Raw genomic sequence first — 22,984 nt, 5'->3', positions numbered from 1 at the left:
ATGCTTTTTGCCTGTTTTTGCCTACTTAACACAGACACTGATTTTACCGCTCCTTTCCTCAAAACTGAATTATTGTAAATGAGAACCATAACCGAATCGGTTTCATAATTCCCTTTTAAATGACTCAAACCGATTCTTTTGTCAATGGGAACCATCTGCCTCAGGAACAGATTTAAATAGAATCAATTATTTGGTCAATGGGAACCACAAGCGGATTATTTTGAACCACTTCCATCCCAGAAAATCTGATAGGAGTAAATGCAGTGGGAACCATGCTATGAATTTGATTCGATTCATCAGTTTGGATTAGAAACCGAATCTCACGTAAATGGCAATTAGGCCAATTTTGCCTAAACCTTAGAAAGAACTTTTTTACTGTAAGAGTAACAACAAAGAAGCTAGACCATATCCCCCCTTGATGAGCCCATTCTTGCTCTATGATTGTCATTTTAAATTTGAGGATGGGTGGGTCTTTGGGTTATGGGGCTTGATGGTATGAATTATTGTTTTGTATTTTAATGCTGTTTTAGTGTTGTAAGCCACCTCAATCCAATTGGAGAAGTGGGATATAAGTTGTAGTTGTTGTTGTTATCCTCCAGAGAGGCCCTTCCTCTCTGTCCCACCACTTTCTCAGGTTCCTTTGGTGGGAACAAGAGAGAGGGCTTTCTTGGTGGCTGCTCCCAGGCTCTGGAATTCCCTCCCTTCAAGGGACTGCCTTCTTTTTTCAGTGTCAGATAAAACATTGCTGCCAGGCTTTTTCAGACTGATGAGGATTGGTCTTTTAAATGCTGTGCAATTCAGTTGTTAAGGTTTGGATGCAGTTTTTTTAAAGTATATTTTAATATTTTAATGCATAATTAGCTTTTGAAATCATGTGATTGTTTTTTAAACTTTATATTTATATTTTTTTCTGCTTTTGTATTTTACCATTTGTATTGTTTTAAATTTGTTGTTAAGCAACCTTGAATCCCTACATCAGGAGAAAGGTGGAATCATCTTAATCATTTCCAGAAGTGCTCTCCATTCATACAAAGGTAACCTTGGATCAACTTACCTATAGCTGCTTCCCTTAATGGATCTCACCTTTCAAATGCCTGCTATCTATAGGTATCTAAAGGACAGCATATGACTCTTCTCTTTCCTCTACAAGCTGTTCAATTCAGGAATTAATAGATCATAGAATTATAGATCAGGCATAGGAATTCATGTAGGCATTCAAGCAGCATTGTTCTTTGTATCCGACAATGGATTAGTAGATCTGCCTCCATTGGAGATTATAGTGTTGTTTTTGATGTTGTTGTGTAACTCGAAGTCATTTCCAATTTATGGTGACCCTCAGGTGAATATATCATGCTTTGTTTTTTCTTGGCAGGATTGATTCAGAGGAGCTTTGCCCTTGCCTCCCTCTGAGGCTGAGAGAGTATGACTTGCTCAAAGCCACCCAGCAGATTTCCATGGCTGGCTGGGGATTCGAACTCTTGTCTCTTGGAGTCCCAACCCAGTACTAAACATTGCACCGCTCTGACTCTCCACCAGTTTCTTTACCATTATTGATATCTTTAGATTGTAGGAATCTGTTACTGAAGTGCTCAAGAATGTTGCCTTGGGTTGATTTACTGTACGATGTTTTCCTCTTGCTTTCTTTTAGGTACTGAACTGACATTTTATTGCTAGGTTACTGTTGTGTTTGCGCTGATTTCCTCCCCATTTTGCTCAATTCTTTGTCTTGTTTGGCACATTTTTAAAATGCATGCATCTCCCCTCCTTGACTAATGCACTTTTCTGTGCAGTTCTAAATGCATTTTCATGTGCATTTAAATGCAGTTTAAACTGCATTTTTCAAACCTATTATTCCAGCATAAATTGCAGGCTTGTAATGGTTGGTGGTAGGAAGCAACAATTCCACTCTGGGTTTTAGTATGAAATTCAGACGATATTTCCTATGTGCTGAATTGACTTCACTGTGGAGTGTTACCAAACCACTGAACACAAACAAATCAGTTCTTCTAAATATGTCAAGGTTCAACACCATGGAGAGCTCCTTTGGATTAAAACCTGCAGTGGAGTCACCCCCTCAGGGACATGGAAGCTCCTAGCTGCCCAGAGATTAGACCAGGGAACTGGCTATTGCTAAGGCTTAGCAATGGGATCTAGGAGCAGGGAAAGTCAGCCAAGAGGGAACTAAGAGCATTGATAGAATGGCTTTCCTTCCCCAAAGAGTAACCACCACAGTTAGTCCATCCATCCAAGACAAAACATCCAAGTTTTAAGGGATTTGAAAAGTTATGTGGGGGTGATCCTGATGTCTAAAGGATTCTGGGAGTTGTTTCTTCCACTCCTTCTTACATTGGTTTCATGAATTGTAAATTTTAAAAAGCCCAATGATTCATGAAAGTGGGACAAGGGGGAGGAGAAAGAAAGGAAAGGAAAGGAAGATGATGATGATAGATAGATAGATAGATAGATAGATAGATAGATAGATAGATAATGGGGAGCAGACAGGTGGGTGAGCTGGTAGGTGGACAAGCTGCTTTAAGTGGAGATGGTGACTCCAGTGTAGGTTTTAATCCAAAGGAGCTCTCCATGGTTCTGAACCTTGAAATATTTGGAAGCACTGCTTTGGTCCTGTTCAATGCTATGATAGCCCTCCACAGTGAAGCCAACCTTGGAAATACCCTTTAAATTTCATACTAAAACCTAGGGTGGAATCCTTGCTCCGCTGGGTGGATGCTGCCACCAGCCACTACACTAAGCAGAGCTAAATCAGTTGTTCCAAATTTGTCACCTGCAAATGAGGTAACAAACTAGGAGCAAGACAGTTCAATCCAGCCTTGATCTGGCAGGTCATGGCTGTCAGATCATTTCCCTTCTCCTTCCTTTTATTCTGCTTCCAGTCCTGTGCAATTCATCCAATGTGAAAAATAAAGACCATTCCTAACCAGAAAGTGCCTATCTCTACCCAGTAATAAATCCAGATGTGCATCAATCGAATCTACTCCAAAGTTCTTAGTGCAACAACTTCTGCTGCTCACTGACCAGGATATCCACACTGAACTTATAGCTGTCTGATCCCACTTCAGCTGCTATGGGTCTCTCCTACAGATTCTAGTACTTTGGGAAGGGTCTGAGGAAGCTGTAGCACTCTTGTTTAGGGAAGCAGACTAGAGTTTTCCGGCAATGAATGCTACTCATTCCCTCTCTAACCAAGAAGCCCAGAATTCCTTGGGATGGAGCCATGCCAGTTAAAGTGAGATCAAACTGCTGTAATTATGCAGTGTGGATGCACCCCAAATAAGCTATTCAGTTAAAGTGCTGGATGATGTTTTTTTTAAAACCTCTCTCACTTGTGGGAGGTGATGAACTTTGCAACCAAAATAGCAACAGGCAGATGTGTGGTTGCACACGCACATGCACACACACACACACACAGAGCGCAGAGTCAAGAAAAAGAAAAGGAGGCCAAAAATATCCATTTAATTTTATAACCTCTCCTAGTCTGGTAGATTGCCCCAGTGTGGCTATAAGTTACTGGTGCCCGAGGAAAGCTACATGACACGCCATCTAACAAATTAAATGTTTCCATGCAATTAAAATGAAGCATTCAGGCTTGGCGTAATAAACTTTAGGCGATTAGTATTCCCAGCACCACTGCCTTCATTGTGCTTTACAGTGCCATAAATATGGTCTCTCAGCATGATGGCTCAGCAGGCAATGGGCACGGGGAAAGATATCTTGTAATATTTGTTATTAAAACATTAAAAAGTCCTTTACATCATTGCACATACTTGAACTAGAGTCGTGTGCTCCTCCACCCTCTCCAGCCCACCATCATGGCATGAACTGTGGGCATGGTGAGGTTGTTGTCTCAAACTCCAAGGCTGGATGGGCATCTTTCAAGAGATGTGTAGTTGTGTATTCCTGCATGGCAAAAGAGAGTTGGTATAGATAGGCCTTGGGAGGCCATCCAGCTTTACCATGAAATGGATCCTGATTCAATGTTCTTAGCCCAAATAGTTTTTGTGGGCTTTTCAGGCTATGAGGCCATGTTCCAGAAGAGTTTACTCCTGACTTTTCGCCAGCAGCTATGGCTGACATCTTCAGAGAAATTCTCCTGGCAAAACGTCAGGAATAGAACATGGCTTCATAGCCCCCAAACCCCTCTAAAAACTATGGATGCTGGCTGTGAAAGCCTTTGACATCACAACTGTAGCAAAGATTCCACATTGTGCTTGCATGGTGGTGGTTGCTTTGCACGACTACCAGCATTGTGCAACCAGTGGTGGATCGGCAAATGTGTTTGCTGTTTCCATCATCCCAGTGAATCAAATGAGACATTGATGGCACCGTTGCAGTTAAACACCATCCAAAAATGTAGAATTGTAGAACCGTATGGTCAACATAAAGAGGAGGAAGGGAACAAAAGGAACATAGCAGTGCCTTTAAGACTACCTGGTTTTATTTTAGCATGAGCTTTTGTGGATGTAGTCGTTGTTGTTAGTAGTAGCAGTAGTATTTCTTCTCCACCTCTTCCCATGGAGCGAGACAGCGAACAGCATACAACATAATATACAATATACAACATCAGTTAAAGTACCCAACATCCATTAAAATAATAAATCAAACAAATACATATTGAAATGATTAATCTGTATTTAAAATTCATAATTAAAAAAAATCATCTGGACAGACTGGTCTTTAATGCTGTTTTAAACCCAGACAATGTTTTCAGCCATCCAGCTGCATGTCTGATATGGATAGCCCCTGTCTGCCCCAAGATGTCTTGCTTCAGTTATGTCTATTTTAACTAATTTTAATCTGTACTTTATAATGTTGCTGTTTTTGTTTTCAGGTAGGGGGATAGGGATTATGGAGTGTTGGTTATGTATGTATTATGTATTTTACTGATGTATTTGTGTTATTGTAACCTGCCTCAATCTGTAGGGAGAGGTGGGATATAAATAAAATTATTATTATTATTATTATTATTATTATTTCCATGAATGTGGGAAGTTCCAGCCATGGAAACCCACTGGGTGACCTTGGGAAAGTCACACTCTCTCAGCTTAGAGGAAAGCAATAGCAAACCTTCTCTAAATAAAATCATATTTGGGAATGCCTGAATTGTGTATTCCTAATTGGCTGGGAATTGGACTGGATGGCCCTTCTGGTCTCTTCCAACTCTATGATCCTATGAAATCTTAGAGCCAATGTGGTACAGTGGTTTAAGTGTTCAACACCAAAAGACAGGGCTTCAAATCCCCACTGAGTCATGGAAATCCATTAGTGTAACTTTGGGCAAGTCACCTTCAGCTAAAGTAGAACCAGTGAATCCATTCTTGAATACTGAGTCAACACCTAGGTAAATCCCATTGATTCAACAGCGTGATGTAGCAGCTAAAAAGGCCAATGTGATTTTAGGCTGCATCAATAAAAGTATAGTGTCTAGATCAAGGGAATTAATAGTGCCACTATATTCTGCTTTGGTTAGGCCTCACTTGGAATAACGCTGTGTCCAGTTCTGGGCATCACAATTCAAAAAGGATGTTGAGAAACTGGAGTTTGTCCAAGGGAGGGCAACTAAAATGGTGAAGGGTCTGGAAGCCATGCCCTATGCAGAGCCACTTAGGGAGTTGGGGATGTTTAGCCTGGAGAAGAGAAAGTTAAGAGGTGATATGATAGCTCTGTTTAAGTATTTGAAGAGATGTCATGCTGAGGAGGGAACAAGCTTGTTTTCTGCTGCTCCAGAGACTAGAACGTGGAACAGTGGATGCAAACTGCAGGAAAAGAGATTCCACCTCAACATTAGGAGGCACTTCCTGACTACAATGGCTGTTCAACTGTGGAACAACCTCCCTTGGAGTGTAGTGGAGTCTCCTTCTTTGGAGGTCTTTAAACAGAAGCTGGATGGTCATCTGTCTGGGATGCTTTGATTGAGAGTTCCTGCATGGCAGAATGGGGTTGGATTGGATGGCCCTTGGGGTCTCTTCCAACTCTATGATTCTATGATTCTATAATTCAATGGGTCTCAAATCAGAATACTTAGATTTAGACCTTGCTTTTTCTATGTTTTCTTCTCCTTCCAGTCCTTTATTCCTAACAGGATGATTCTTGATTCTTGACTCTTTCTGGTGGTGACCTTGGCTCTGCTGTTTGCTGGCTATGGTTCCCTATGGCATTAGCTATTGTGATGAGCCAATGTTGCTGGGTCAAAGTGTTCACTAACAGAGACTTTTTCAGCATCCTGCTGCTCCTCTGTTGCACCCTAATGTGTCATTTGTGCTGAGATCCTAGAATGCCTGGGACTTTGGGGACACTCAGAACTCAAAGCACATGCACACTTTTGTTTTGGCCTTCACGGTTTATTCGCCCATTGTTTATCTCCTCCCTCCACACCCGGCTTTACCCCCCAAAGTCTCCATTCTGCAAAAATTTCAAAGGTTGAGTTCAAAATAAGTCAGGCTGCCAGCTCTGATTGATGGTGAATCATTCCGGATTAATCATCTAACGCTTTAGTCACAGTGTAACAATACAAAAAATGTTACAAGATGCAAACTGGTTGCATTGTGTTTCCCAGCAGGACCAGTTTAAGGGCAACACATACTACCTGTGGTCTGTCGGAAGAGTGAGAGAGAGGGAAAGTGAGCACAGAATGAAAAGCCAAGAAAGAAATCTTGCTATAAAACAAAAGGAAAAGATGATTTACCAAACACCGGCTGGTTGATATATAAAAACACCTACTCACTTTATTTGCAGGCTAGCAAACAATAATCACTCCAATCAACATTGGGCAGAAAGAGGAAGGTGCGAGAAAAAAGAAAGGATGGCGCCTTCCTCCAGCCCATAATAAAAAATAAATCAATTTAACCCATCATAGTCAAAGCATTACCAGATATAGGAAAATGAGTTGTTGTTGTTGTTGCTGCTGCTGGTGCTGCTGTGTGCCTTCAAGTCATTTCTGACTTATAGTGACCCTAAGGTAAACCTATCATGGGGTTTTCTTGGCAAGGTTTGTTCAGAGGAGGTTTGCCATTGCTTTCCCCTGAGGTTGAGAGAGTGTGACTTGCCCAAAGTCACCCAGTGGGTTTACATGGCTGGAGTGGGAATCGAACCTGGTCTCCACAGTTCTAGTCTAACGTTCAAACCATTGCACCACGCTGGGTCTCCTAGGAAAATGAATAGACATGAGTTAATTATCAAGAAACTTAAAAATCTAATTTGTTTAGATTTTGGCTGGAAGAAGAAGAAATTAGTATGTTTATGTTAAATTGCATTTAAGTTTAAATTAAAAGACCCCATGGAAAGACTTACCAGAATGAAGCTAAAAAAGCCACCCACCTTGGGCAGTACACCCCCTTCGGGGGGCAGTGTATAGATCCGGGGGGGTTGGGGGGGGTGAGAGGAAAGTGGAGGACAGCAGGGGGGACTGTACCAGTGTACAGGAAAGTCAAGGGGAACCAGCAACCTGGTGGGGATGAGGAGCTGGAGCACATGGTTGCAGGGGAGAAGCAGCAGCAAAAAAGGAGCATGCCAATTTAGGAGTGTGCAAATTTGGGACCCTGCTTAAGCTTTGTGAGTTTTGCTGGGATTTGGCTGGCAGTTTGGAGCAGTGCTGCTGTTCCTGCTTTCTTTCTGTCAGACAGGCCAAAAGAAGAGGTAGCAAAAGGATCAATGTTGAGGGTGGATGATGACTTAAAGCTGTGTGATGAAGGCTCTAGGGAAGGAGATAGAGGATTTTCCTGGGTTGGTGATCTGAAGGAGGCTTTCACCTATTTGGGACTGAGATCCATCCTCACTGGGGAGAAAAGTGGGAAACCAACTTTGCTCGATTTACCTTGGCAAGGAAGGATTCAGAGTCCTTCCTCACTGGGGAGAAGCTTCTCCCTTTACACCTGCTCACTTTGAGAACAGCAACCAAGCAACTGGTCAAACAGCAACCCAGATGCCTCTTGCCTGTGCCAGCGTATGCTGCAAGCCTGGCACAGGTGAGAGTCTTCTTGTTCACTGCTCAACCAGCTGCTTAGTCTCCACTCAGCCAGCTGCTCTCTTTGCACCTGGTCACCTTGGCAGCAGCAACTGAGCAGCAGGTCAAACAGCAACCCAGAAGCCTCTTGCCTGTGCTGGCCTATGCTACAAGCCTGGCACAAGTGAGAAGCTTCTTGTTCTTTGCTCAGCTGGCTGCTCCCTTTGCATCCGGTCACCTTGGGAGCAGCAACTGAGCAGATGGCCAGCTAGCATTTCTTTTGCTGTAAGGTGAAAAGGAGGAACAGGCCTGGGCTGCTGCCACTACAGTATTTGCACATGTGTAGGAGGAGGCAGTGGTCAGCTGGGTGTAGCTGGGTTAGATACTACTGGCTAGTGGCTGCTGCACAGACAAGAAATGGAGGGTGTGTGTGCTAGTGTTGTAGTACAAATGGAAAGGCAGCCCAAAAAATTTGAAGACCCATGCATAGTTTGGGGACCACTTCAACCACATCATAGCTGCATAGTTTAAGGACTTTATCACACCAGCCTAATGTCTTGCCACAATTGTGTTAGTTTAAGAATGGAAGCATACTGATTTGGTATAATTTCTTATCATACTTTCCCCCCACTATAGCACTTTGGTGATCCATGTCTGCATTATCTGTTTTCTGCACTGCTAAACGCTGCCTTCCGGGAGGAAGGATGGGAAGGAGCGATCACAGCTGCCAACCATTTCCCAAAGCCGGATGCTATGTGAATGTGCACACAGCGGGTGGCTTCAGGGAGATGTCAGCCACCTCAATCGCTGCTCAACCCACGTCCCCAAGTGTGAGACTGCTGTATGCATATTCACACAGCAGCTCCACACTTTGGAAGTAGGGTGGGGACAAGTGATCATGACTGCCAAGTGCCATCTGAAGCCACGTGCTGTGTGAATGTGCACATAACAGCCACCTTTGGGAAGGTGTTCGCAGCTGGGATCACTATAAGGAGGAAGGGGGAGGAACAGAATCACACTCTCTCACGGTAATGGAATAGCAGTGAGATTGAGAGCCTATTGACAGGTTTTGCTGATCAATGAAGAGGTGCACTACAGGAACAAATGGAATTCAAAGAAGCAGCTAGATGGACCCAATATCATGTGAAAAGTACCGTAAAAATCATGTAACAGTAAGTCATGTAGTTGAGTGGTTGTTGCACCACCCCACCTTTTACTGAACATGAATATTGTTCAATCAATGGTGTATCTGAGAATGTGCTTGCAATTCTGGCAATCCCAGTGGCTCAAGAGGTGCACTGAAGGTACCGCTAACTACCTATGCATCCCCAAGAATCTCAACTACATGTGATGTGGTAACTCTTGCAGAACTTGGTTTACACAACTGTGAACTGATGCGGAAGCTATGCTATGACACCTCTCCAGCCATGATTTTCATACCCCATTTGAACCACCTTCCATATTTTTTGGGAGGGGGTGTCTCTACTTTACATGGATTTTAAATGCTGCTACAACTTTCTGAAGTCCTTCAGAATTCAGAAGTGCATATTAAAAATTTGATTTCAATAAATTTTGATAATATGGGGGTGTTATTTATTAATAATCTCAAGTCTAAAGCACAATCATTCTACTGGAATTTCTGACTCATGGCAAACTTAAGACAAACCTATCATTTTGAATCTTGTGACCTAAACATTATATTTCCTTTTTGTGTATGTGGTTTTTTTTAAAAAAATAAGCAATCTGGGAAATATGTCATTTGTTGGCTTTTTAGCAGGGTCTCTCATTTAATAAATTAATGACCTGATTCATAACTGAGCTTGTGGAATTAAGTTAATGATGACATTGCAGGTTAAGCCGATCCATTAGGATAAAAATAACCTTAATTAAGTTGCCTCCTTTTTGTTAGAAAATTTCTAACTTAATTGATAACTGAATCAATTTGAATTTGTTAGTTCTTCTCGCTGTAGACTACAAATTTCTAATCCATCCAGAAAATACGAAGCCACACAGATTAAATCCTTCTACTCTGTGACTGATTTGTGAGTTAGACAAAAAAGGGGGGTGAGTAGGTTGGGAGTCTTGTAAGACTGGCTTCCAAGTAGGGAACTCTGAATCTAATAAAAGAAGAAGATTTCACACAGAACCTCTCTTGTGTTGGGATCCAAAGGCAGCAGAGAGTTTGCCTTTCAGGGTGAAAGTGGTGTGTCACTCTCTTTTGGATTATGAGCAATTTTGTAAACTGGGGATTACACAGGACTCATCTGAAATCAGCTTTGATATTGACCTTCTATAAATTAAAACATTTTGTGTATTATGCCACACAAATCTGCAAGCTCAACCCACTAAACGTGGTTTGCAATCCTGCATGGCTTGATGTGGCACAGCAGTAGCGTCACTGGGGAGGTACAGGGGATGCGGACTGCACCAGGTTACATCTCAGAAGGGGAGGTGACACTCACTTGGCTCCCCGCCCCTGTGGGTGCTACTTTGGCCTATGTGCGCAATCCTCCGGCCCACACAGGCGCTCTAGAGGCTGGATGGCCATCTGTCAGGGATGCTTTGATTGTGAGTTCCTGCATGGCAGGGGTTTGGACTGGATGGCACTTGAGGTCTCTTCCAACTCTATGATCCACTCATGTCTGCTGGGGCAGTGGCATCACTAGAGTTGGTGTCATCTCAGTATAGTAACTTATGCTGTCCCCTCTGGCTTAGAGCCACCAGGCCAATGGTCCCTCAGATCAGGCTGCTATGAAAAAGAAAGACTGTGGTCTACTTCCTGCTGACAGGGCACTCGAAGTGATTGCCTATGTCCCAGGTTGTTGCAGCCAAGTCACCTTGTTCACGTGTGCCAAAGGGGTCCAGGTGTTACTATGATGAGGGTGGGTGGGCTGGGTCCTTTCCAAGAACTTAAGTCCTCAGGAGTCCCAATGTACCCATGCAGAGATGTGGCCGTACACTCCACACCTTTATGGGTGCGGAAGGGTCCTGACACTAAACTGCAGCTGATACCAAGGGCCCACTGTAACAACACTGATGATGAGAACAACAGAAAAAACTGGTCCTGTAGAAGGAAAATCTGCTCTTTGTCTCTGTGGTGACACAGGCATCACTAGGGGTGTGTGGGCGGTGAGGACCACACTGAGTGACACACTCGGGGGGGGTGGACACCCTATGGGATGGTACACCCTGTGGGACTGGCATGGCTGCTGTTAGACTGGCTGTTGGGCAAGTGAGAAAGGAGGCTGCAGCACTGCTGCCCAATAGTGGTCTGGCCGGGTAGCGGGCAGCTGACCAGAGGGGTATGTGAGCAAGGCAATGGAAGTGAGGGAAGGCAGGGATATCTGCCATCACTGCCCCACTTTTCACAACCCTTTCCAGGCACCTGCACCAGGTGATGCCACTGAGTGCTGAGGGAGTGGAATGCCAAAATATCAAAAGATTTAACTGCCCCTTTTTGCTCTCTCTCCATTGCCAGTTTTTTGCACCTTACTGCAACCCATGTAACCACTTTCCCTTAAAAAAAGGAAGTCAAGAGGAAAAACCAGTATATCTGAACATCATGCGCTTGGCCCTTGGTCACACATTTTTGGAGAACAGAGCCAGGGAAAACCCTTGGATATTGTGGTGTGGGCGTGTAAGTGTAAGACACGGCCATACGCGCCAGTGACACACAGACACAGACTCACAAGCTAATGAACAAAGCACTTTCCCTTTACAGAGCCCATAAATCTAAGAGAGGCATTTTTTTCAAAAAATAATAACCAACAACCACTAGCAGCTGCCATAAAACAAAGAAGTAATAGAGGTCACCGACGCTTCTGTGGAGGCAATAAAACATAACAACACTTCGCCTCACAAATCCTCTCGCTGCCCGGACTAATGTCCTCCATCATTAACAAATAAAAGAAATGACATTTGCACCCAAATTGGCAGCAGAGGAAAAACAAACAGCTGCCTCTGTGAGAAACAGAGAGGACAAAGACTGCTGGGCAGGGGAAAACAAAAAGAGATGAAGGGTGGCACCAAGCCAAGCTGGCTGACTCGGTCATGGCACCCGCCTCACTCCTGCCCTCATTCTTTGAAATGCTTAGCATTACAAGGGGTTCCCCTTCCTGCATAAATGACTTTTATAGCCATCCAAGAGTGGAGATTGATCCCGGGACATTTTGGCGCCTTAGGAGAAAAAACAAAACGAAATTGCTGCCCATTTCCTATTTGTAGATCAGCATTCACTTGGCTCTCACCAACAGGGTTGGCATCTCAGGGTCCAGCCTTTCTTCTCTGGTCTACAGGGCAAAGGGGAGGAATCTGAGGGTGGTGTCTTCAAGAGTGTGTATGTGTGTGGGTTCTTCATTTGTTAAACTTTATGCCTCTTCTTTGAGTGCCTTACTTGGTGCAACTGTGGTTGATGCTTAATTAATCCTGTGGAATGGCCTCAACCAGGGCCTCCCTCCGCTCCACAACATCACAAGGAGTCACCTCTTGATCTCAGGTTTTGGCAACAAAACCTCAGGATCTGAGATAGTCCTGAATCTAAGTTTACCTGACTGAAAACTGGAAACAGCTCTGTTACCACACTTTGCATTATTTTGGGGTACAAATATTTTATTATTATAGTAGTTACAGAGAGGTCAAAACACACGATCCTGGAAGGGCCATGAGGACCTTTAAGTGAACTTTTAAGGATTTTAATAATGCTCACATAGAGCTGAGGACATGTGTAAAGGCCCCATGTATCTTTAGGGCTGTGAATATTGCTGCTTCCCCACCCCCTGTGATGTGCATGTCCCCTTGTAGGTCCCAGACAAAGGGTTTGTCAGCCAATCTTTCTGCTAGCAACATGGTATATTCCCACACCCCATTCTATTCCAAACTCCTTGGGGATGTCCTGACCTTATCACTGCTTGATTACATCAGTGAATTTGGGATATAAATTTGTAAATGTGGATTTTAACGTGTTGTAAGCCGCTTTGATTGTCCTGTCACAGAAAAGTGGGATATAAATAAAAGTTTTATTTATTTATTTATATCACTGCCACCCACCAAAAATATTCCTTTTGTAACTCTGAAGTTAAAACCATCAACCACCTTGGAATGCCATTGTTTCTGGGATTCCTGGAAAATCCACTCAATTGCCTCAAGACACAATACACTCCATAAATATGCCCACATTGGCATTCTCACTTTGATCCAGTTTGGAATAAGGCAGAAACTCTTTCAGATTCAAACTTAGCCCATCAGTACTGCTGTCTGAACTACGCTATGAGGTACATTCAACTCCCAGCTTTCTCCCAGATTGGAGCCTGGCTTCTGGAACTGGTAAGCATTGCCCTTTGCAATCCTTTAATGTGGGCCCTTCCCTTACATGGGGGAATCCGTTCCAGACCCACCCACCCCCATGTAAGCAAACAAAACGTGAGGCACATGCATGTGGTACAGTGCGACACGGCACACACACCAAAGGCACACATACAATTGTTTTTCTCATGGGGCGGTTTCAGCATAAACTGAAAGCCACATATGGCATGCCTACATATAGTGCAGGTGCACTATACTATGCAGTTCCACCTTTTATATCTCTTACTCTGTGTGTGTGTGTGTGTGTAAGTGCATCCCTCTTTTTATTCAGATAATAAAACTGAGTTGCACTTAGCACTCTGGAGTTCTGGTTTTTCAGAAGCGTTAGACATAGGCTTGTATCCCAGCCAGAGTTACCCTGGCCGTCTCGCTGCTAAATTATTACGCTAAATTAATTTCCCCATTCAGTACAATAAGTGGGTGGCCCTCTTGGGACCCCTTGCAATTTAACAGCTCCTTGTAACTTTAATGGCTGTGTGGAAGAGGGAAATTCAGATAATAACCATTCAAGATACGGGAGCCATTTCTAGTTTTCATTCTGGCAACCCTAGGAAACTGTACTCACCAAAATGGAGGCCAAATCCACAGGCTGCTATGGTAACATGCCCTGGTTGCCCCCCTCTCCTATTCCCCTCCCCTCAGTTCTGTAGTTTGCATCTCTGAGCCCTGTCTAACATTAAGATTGAAATTTCTTTGCTTGTATTTACAGTGCATAATAATTAATGAAGTAACTGGATCAGCATGCACCCCTTCGCATACAACCTGGAACAGCTACATGAGGAGGCTATAAAGCTAAAAGTGGTCTTGCTGTTCCCATTGTAACAGGTCCAACAATGACCCTGATGAAGCTTGCAACATATGCTGATTCACAGCAAAATGCAAAGCAAATGAATTCCCCCCCCCCCCCCCATCACAATCCAAAGGTCTGCAAATGTCCACTCAGCTCACTGCTGTTTCCTGTAGCAGTGAGCTGAGCATAGAGGCAAAGAACTCTCAACTGGCATTGTCATATCCAATGGGACACTGTCTCTGAACGTGGCGGGTCTATTTAACCCTCAATAGACTTTAAGATCCTCCCAGCTGGTGGCCATCAAGTGGCCCTGCAGCAATATTTCCATAAATTAATCATGTACTGTAGGAAGAACTGCCTTTGGTCTATCCCGAATCTCCTTTACCAAGTTCTAGAAAGAATAACTTTGGTGCTATATCAAAGCTAAATATTTTTTCCCCTTCCAGGAACAACTTCAAGCTGTGTCTCTTAAAGGGGTTGGCAAGGTATGATGAAAAAGTCTCTTATCTCCTTTCTTCACGGGGAAATTATTGCCTTTGATATTGATATCTTGGAATTGCAAAATTGTCATATGGAGCGCAGTGGAAGAGGGGAAAATAAGTGGCTGCGAGGGCCAGCATTTTTCTTCAACCACATAATGGGCATCATCTCCCCAGAACCACCATTGCAATGAACTGGAATTGGACCAAGAATGTGCCAAATAGAAGAAGGAAGTGGTAAAATCATAGCTGCTTGGCAGAACACCTAGGCTGACATTCTGTAGGTATTTTAGCACACTTAAGTTGCCTTATGAATGCAGTTGTACTTTTCTGGCCATTGTGTAATGTCTATATTCAGTTCACAGTTGCATGAGCGCACTATTTGCAAATGGAACTACAGTCGCCCCTCCGTTTTCATGGGGGATCCATTCTGGACACACATACTCCCCCCTGCAAAAATGGAATTCTGCATATATTCAAGCCCCCTTGACTTGAATAGGGCATGCTCCCATGCATCCATTGTTTCCCCCTCTGTTTCCCACTCATGTATGTGCAAGGGATGTGGATCTCAAGTCCGCAAAAATGGAGGGTGACTGTATTATGGTTGCCTCTCTTTAAAAACCTCCAAAGAAGGAGATACCACCACTCTCCAAGGAAGCGTATTCCACAGTTGAACAGCTCTTACAAGCAGGGAATTCTTCCTAATATTTAGGGGAAATCTCTTTTCCTGCACTGTGTCCTAGTATCTGAAGCAGCAGGAAACAACTTGTTCCATCTTCATTATTGCATCTTTCAAATATATATATATATATATATATATATATATATATATATATAAAAAAATAAAAATTCAGATCTAGTGTAAATCATGAGTGGAAACCTACACTCATGCAGTTAAGTCGTGGTTGTGCTACACCACCCATCTGCTGAATACCAGTATTGTCCAATTGAATGTGCATCTGTGAATGTGTTCCAGTTTCCACCATGCCAGGAAATAAAGGGGTACATTGAAAGCACTGGTGTGTAGATAAGCACCAGCGCTCTTTGGCAGAGAAGACAAAAGACCTTGCAGAACTATTAATCCCTGGATTCCTTAGGATGGAACTACAGCACTTAAAGCAGTGTCAAATTGCGAGCCTTCTTGGATGGAGCTGTGATTGATGGGCTCCAACCAGGCTTGCCAGTTCATCCCTTCACAGGTCATCATGCGCTGCAAATCTTCCTTCCTATCTGCCCCTATCCTCCTGCCAACCACTACAATAACCTCCATATGCTAGGAGAGGCTGCGGCAGTTTGCTTGTGCCTGAGCCTACTGGGAAGTTATTCTCTCCTGCTGAGTACATTGAGTGCAAATTACTTTTGCACTTTGAACTCAGTCTGCAGCAATTGAAGTAAGCAGAGGATAAAGCGGCGGGGGGGGGGGGACAGGAGGAGATGAGAGAAACTGGGACATTTGCAGCTGGAAAAGTGGGATGACAGAGGATTAATTTACATGTTTAATTCTGTTTTAAGGGGGGATTTGGGACATAATTTTGTAAATGTGGATTTTAATATGTTGTGAGCCGCTTTGATTGTCTTGTAACAGAAAAGTGGGATATAAATAAAAGTTTTATTTATTTATTTATTATTTATTAATTGGGATTGTTCTAAATTGAGCTAGGGCCTATTCAGACTGACCTTTTTGTGCTGGAAGGAACTGGGAAAATTCGGTTTAAGCCCCCCCCCCCCCGAATCCCCCCAGAAGCAAGTGCTGACTACCAATCAGGGTATTTTAACCCTGAATGCCCTCTTGGAGAAATCAGGTCAAAAGTGAAGGTGCCTTGCTGTCAATCAAATTTAGTTCGGGCTCATCATAGGTGACATTTCCTGAACCCATTGGGCAATCGGAAGTGTGCTTCCCCCCTCCTATTTTTTTTAAAAAATAGGCACCAGTATGCGCAGATGCTGTCAAATTTAAAAACCTCCTCTGTGTGTGTGTTGTGGGTATTTGGGTCAGTGCAGGTTATGATCGTCCCTCGGCCCCATTTTCAACCCCAAAATGCAAGCTAATGCCATCTCTGCTTGACACCCCAGAATGCTTCATACACATGTAATAATAATAATAATAATAATAATAATAATAATAATAAATTACTCACCTCAGGATGCCAGAAAAGGAAGCCATGCATTCTTTGCTTTCTAGGCTACCCCTAAATTCCTTAGAGACAGTAGCAAAAGCATTCTGTATCAATTTGACAAATTGGAAAGAGAAACGTCGTAATATTTTCATTGTAGCATTTGCAAAGGAAAAGCCTCTTGCAAAGTGCTCTTTGCAGCATTTCCTTATTGCAAAAAAACATGCACATAGTTTGTCAAAAATAATTTTTAAAATTTTTTAAAAAAGAGATAAATCTGCCTGGTGCGAGAGAGAGGCTTTCTCAGTCCTGTGCCCTCCCTCTGACCTGTCCCGAATTGACCCTTCCTCCTCCTCCTCCTCCTCCTCCTTTGCCCCGATGAAGGGGAGGGAATGCCCTGCCCACTGCCCTCCTTCTGACCTAAATCCCTCCCATGAACTTGCCCTGATCATGATCGGGGGCAAGTTCATATTCGCAGAACCCGGGTTTTTTCAAACGAGACGGCTTTTACCCCAATTCCAAATGACGTGCACCATGGAGCGCTTGCCACAAAACGGTTGTGCATGCCTCGAAATCGATTGTGAGAGATTCGGGGCCAATATGAACCTCACGTGCAAGAATCAATTCCTTATCTGGGGTAAAAGGTAGTCTGAATGGCCCCATAGTTGGAGGGTATGCACTGCATGGCTGTGCAGGTAGAGAAAGGGAGGACAGGGGAAAGGTGATCCTAGACTAGGACAGGTGGGAATATAGTTCTCAATTCTATTTGAGAGCTGGGCAGGAGGATGGGAAAGGAACTGGAGGAGGAATCTTCTTGCCAGGGTGTCTGGAAGCTTGAGAAGCCCCCTATCATTCCTCCTCCCCATAAGCCTTCAGTATGCTTTCCATCCTTAGACCTGATGCATGCAACTTCCTGAGTTCAAAATCCTGCACATTTTGCTAGAGGGGCTCTTACAGATGCACCTTGAAGCCAAACCACAGGCCTGGAAGGCATGCTGTAGGTTGAGGCTGAACATTGCTCTGGGGACAGCTTTTCTTTCACTTCAGCCTTGTAACCCAAAGTTTCTCAAGGCACTCGGATGGATGGCAGCCTGACCAATGGTTGTTCTCACAGCTATAAATCTGCCTAACAAACTGTAAATCGCTTCAGCTTGTCTGCCTTCTCCCAGCCTTCTGTTGAAATGTTAATGCATCTCCCCTCTCACCCCCTTTAAAGACAGCAAGAGTTTCAAGTGGGAGAGAAATTCTATACATTTACTCCTGAGGATTCACATGTTCCTCATCACATTTCTGCTTCTTGTAGAAACTGGAGATGGCAAAAATGTGCAGTCACCCAATTGAGCATCAGTTCAGTGGTCTCCAGTCCATAGGTTTGGCTGTACTGCGATCAAACGAAGGCCTGTTACAGACAGCCAAAATAAAGCTGCTTCGAGTCACTTAGGAGGTATGGTATTTCAATTATACATGCGTCCTAAGAGTCCACAGGCCACACCAAAGCCACGCTCCAGTCCTAAGGACTGGAGTGCAGCTTCGGTGAAGCTTCCAGACTCTTAGGACTCATGCATCATTGAAATATCATACCTCCAAAGTGACTCGAAGCAGCTTTATTTTGGCTGTCTGTAACAGGCCAATATTTCTAACTCTATCTCATCCACAGTATCTCCCCAACTGCGGGCAAGCAAGATCTTTCACTTGCTCAGCACTGGACTTGTAACACCTACACTGGAAACATCATTCTTTATGTCCTCCAGGTGACTTAGGGCTTTACTCCCCATTCTCGCCACTTGTCAATGAAAACAGAATTAGACCCGTGTGTATAAAAGCCATTACAGCAACTCTTTGCTATTGCACGACTGGCGCTGACACCGTCACAGCACTACCTTCCTGAGTCCCCATGTCCCAACCCTACGCTCAGAGCTCTGCTACTAAGATTTAAGGTTTTTGTAAATCACCATCGTATTTCCCATTTCTGTGTATGGCTGTGAAAGATGAACAGTGAAATAAGCTGATAGGAAGAAAATCAACTCATATGAGATGCGGTGCTGGAGAAGAGTTCTATGAATCATAGAACTACAGTAGCTGCTCCAAATTTGGGGGGGGGGGTCCATTGAGGACCCCATCCTTCACCCCCACAAAAATGGTGACTCACAAATATTCAAGTCCCATTGAAAATAATGGTGCACGCAGGTGCACAACGCCATTTTATCCCTCTCCACTTCTCCCTCCTGCGAAGAGGAAGACCATGGACTCCAAGGACATGAAAAGGGGAGGATAGAATCATATCATCATAGCATTGGCAGAGAGTCTAAGGGCTCTCCAGTCCAACCCCATTCTGCCATGTAGGAAGACACATTCAAGTCACCCCTGACATATGGCCATCCAACCTCTGTCCAAAATCTCCCAAAGAAGGAGACTATGATCCTCCAAAACAGTGTGTTCCACTGTTGAACAGCTCTTACTGCCAAGAACTTCTTCCTAACGTTTAGCCGGAATGTAAAATGTTTAGCTGAAATGTAAAATGTGTGGCTGTAGATGAAATGTTGGCCATTAATAATCCAGAAACTCCACAGGGGAGAGAGAATCATAGCATCCTAGAGTTGGAAAAGACCCCAGGGGCAATCCAGTCCAACCCCATTCTGCCATGCAGGAACTCACAATCAAACCACCCTGACAGATGGCCATCCAGCCTGTTTAGAAACCTCCAAAGAAGAAGACTCCACCACTCTCTGAGGCAGCATCTTCCACTGTTGAACAATTCTTACTGTCAGGAAGTTCCTCCTAATGTTGAGCTGGAATCTCTTTTCCTGGAGCTTGCATCCATTGCTCTGGGTCCTAGTCTCTGGGGCAGCAGAAAACAAGCTTGCCCCATCCTCAACATAACATCCCTTCAAATATTTCAAAAGGACTGTCATGTCACCTCCTAACCTTCTCTTTTCCGGGCTAAACATACCCAGCTCCATAAGTCTCTCCTCATAGCACTTGATGGTTTCCAGATCTTTCACCATTTTGGTCACCCTCCTCTGGACAGGCTCCAGCTTCTCAATATCCTTTTTGAACTGTGGTGCCCAGAACTGGACATAGTATGAGTATCCTGTAACTGCTAAAAAGACCTGCAAATGAGTCCTAGAACAAATGAATCCTGACCTCTCCCTAGAAACCAAGATGACTAAACTGAAACTGTCATACTTTGGACATATTATGAGAAGACATGACCTGACTCACTGAAAAAGACAATAATGCTTGGGAAAGTGGAGGGCAGTAGGAAGAGAGGAAAACTGCATTCCAGATGGATAGACTACCATAAATCAAAGAAGCCACAGCTGCCCTGAGTCTGGAAGCCCTGAGCAGGGAGGATGGTGATAGACTGACTTGGACATCTCTCTTTTACTTATGTGCCTTCAAGTCACCTGTCGACTTATGGCAACCCCAATAATTTTATAGGATTTTCTTAGGCAAGGGATACTCAGAGGTGGTTTGGCTAGTTGCTTCCTCTGAAATATAGCCTACAGTAACTGCTATTCATTGGTGGTTTCCCAACCAAATACTCCCCATGGCTGCTTCACTTCCAAAGTCAGCTGAATCTGGTGCCTGTAAGATATTTAGCCCTGCCCTAAATAAAGTTTTCTTAGGCAAGGAATCTCAAAGATGGTTTTGCCAGTTCCTTCTTCTGCAATATAGCCTCCAGCACTTGGTATTCTTTGGCGGTCTCCCATCCAAGTGCTTACCTTGGCGGTCAATGCTTAGATTCCAAGATCAGATGGGATCTGGTGGTTATAGGGCAGTGGTTCCCAAACTGTGGGACACCAGGTGTTTTGGACTACAACTCCCAGAAACCCCACCCAGCTTGATCAACAGTTAGTCATTCTGAGAGCTGAAGTACAGAACATCTGGATAACTAATGCATCTGAGGATGTAGATTTTGGTCTATGAATGCTCATAGAATCATAGAATCGTAGAGTTGGAAGAGACCACAATGCTTCCAGCTTCTTTCTTTCACTTAGTTTCAAAGGTGCTACAAGATCTCTCTACATGGTGATTCTATGGACGAACATGGCTGTATCTTTGAACTCTACCGCTATGGAGGACTAAGGTTTGGGAACCACTGATTTAATTTATTTAGGCTGGAACCACCATAACTCAAAGTGCACTTGACAGCAGTTCCCAACAACAACTGCTTCTCTGCGACTCTTGCAATGCCTCCCTCCGCTCTCGCCCCCCAAATTAGCAGCCGTCTTGCATCTCATTCTCACTCTTAGCAGCAGCCAGCAATGAATCATGAAAGGGCAGATCCCTGTTGCTTGCCACTGTAATCAAGCCAAAATACAATTCCCAGGGGCAATGTAATAATGCGCATGCATGCAGCACCATCAGCCTGCATGTGCTGCCAACTTTATAAGCCGGCAAAGAGATGACCCTTTTCTGAACACTTAACCAAGGAAGCTTGTAAATACTGAGCCAATTCCAAATCAAGGGAGGGAAGCCTGTCTTTTTTTGCTAGCAATAACCCAACCGTTTTCTGCTAGAATTTATGCATGAGTTTATCTCACTAGAAATATTAGCCGCAGCTCCTTCTCTAAGTAACCCAAACATTTGTACTGTTTAGAACATTTAATCTTCAGTCTGAAAAACAAAATATTTGTATCTAATACCGCTACAGATTAAGCAAGTGCTCATTTTAGCAGCTATAAGAGCACATCTAGTATTCAGTTTAGGAAACTATAAAAGTTACAGACCCTGATTTAGAAATACATACTGAAGTGGTTCGAGTATTAGACTCTGGAGACTAGGGTTTGATTCCCAGATTGGCCATGAAACTCATTGGGTGACCTTGGGCAAGTCACACTTTCTCAGCCTCAGAGGAAGGCAATGGCAAACCTCCTCTGAACAAATCTTGCCAAGAAAATCCCATGATAGGTTTGCCTTAGGGACACCATAATTTGGAAACAATTTGAAGGCACACAACAACAATTGAAAACGTGCACCTTGGCTTCAGTAGCAAGCATGTAATTTATTTACTTAATGGGAAGTTTAAAAACAATTATATACAGGTTGAATCTTACTTACTCAAAATTTCAAAATCCAAAAGATTCCTAAATCCAGAATTGTCCACATGGATGGCTGAGATAGTGACATCTTTGCTTTTTGATAGTTTGAGGTGCACAAACTTTGATTCGTGTGCAAAATTATTAAAAACATTATGTATAACATCATCTTCAAGGTACATATATAAGGTGTACACAAAATATAAATGAATTTTGTGTTTGGACTTAGGTTCCCATCTCCAGTATTTGCATTATGTAGATACTAATATCCCAAAGTCCAAAAACCTCCAGAATGCAAAACACTTCCAGCCCCAAGTATTTCGTATAAGGGAGACTCAACTGGCAGATGATGATGATGATGATGATGATGATGATGATGAAAAATACATTTTAAAAGGCATAAACACAATTAATATTAATCTCTTTGATTTACGTTTGTCTTCTACATTATCAATTCCATCTTTATAGTTTACCTTCTGTGCTTAACATCCAATACTACTTAGTGTGTCTACTAATTCTTTCAAACTGTTCCTAAGATACAATATCAGAGAATCAGAGAATCAGAGAATCGTAGAGTTAGAAGAGACCGCAAGGGCCATCCAGTCCAACCCCATTCTGCCATGCAGGAAATCTCAATCAAAGCATCCCCGAGAGACGGCCATCCAGCCTCTGTTTAAAGACCTCCAAGGAAGGAGACTCCACTACACTCCGAGGAAGGAGTGTGTTCCACTGTCAATCAGCCCTTGCTCTCAGGAAGTTCCTCCTAATGTTCAGGTGGAATCTCTTTTCCTTTGTTCCGGGTTCTGTTCTCTGGAGCAGCAGAAAACAAGCTTGCTCCCTCCTCAATAGGACATCCCTTCCAGTATTTAAACAGAGCTATCATATCACCTCTTAACCTTCTCTTCTCCAGGCTAAACATTCCCCGTTCCCTAATGTGTCCCTCATTGTCTCAGTTTTGTCATCTTAGCTTCGAGGGAGATTTCTGGCTTGCTATGCTCTAGGACCCATTTATTTGTCATTCTGTCCATCCATGGCATCCTCTGCACTCTTCTCCAGCACCACATTTTATATGAATTGATTGTCTTCCTAACTTGTTTCTTAACTGTCCAGCTCTCACATCCATCCATAATAAGAGAGAATACAATGGCTTGTAAGATTCTAATTTTTCTGCTGAGTTGTATATCTTTGCATTTTATGATCTTTTCTAATTCTTTCAAAACCACCCTTGCTATTCTTAA

The sequence above is a fragment of the Sceloporus occidentalis genome, unplaced genomic scaffold (assembly GCF_023333645.1).
Source record: "Sceloporus occidentalis isolate IW3139 unplaced genomic scaffold, rSceOcc1.0.p SCAF_5, whole genome shotgun sequence".
In the NCBI taxonomy this organism is placed as follows: domain Eukaryota; kingdom Metazoa; phylum Chordata; class Lepidosauria; order Squamata; family Phrynosomatidae; genus Sceloporus; species Sceloporus occidentalis.
The sequence above is the reverse complement of the archived record's forward strand: the minus strand, read 5'-3'. Positions refer to the sequence as shown.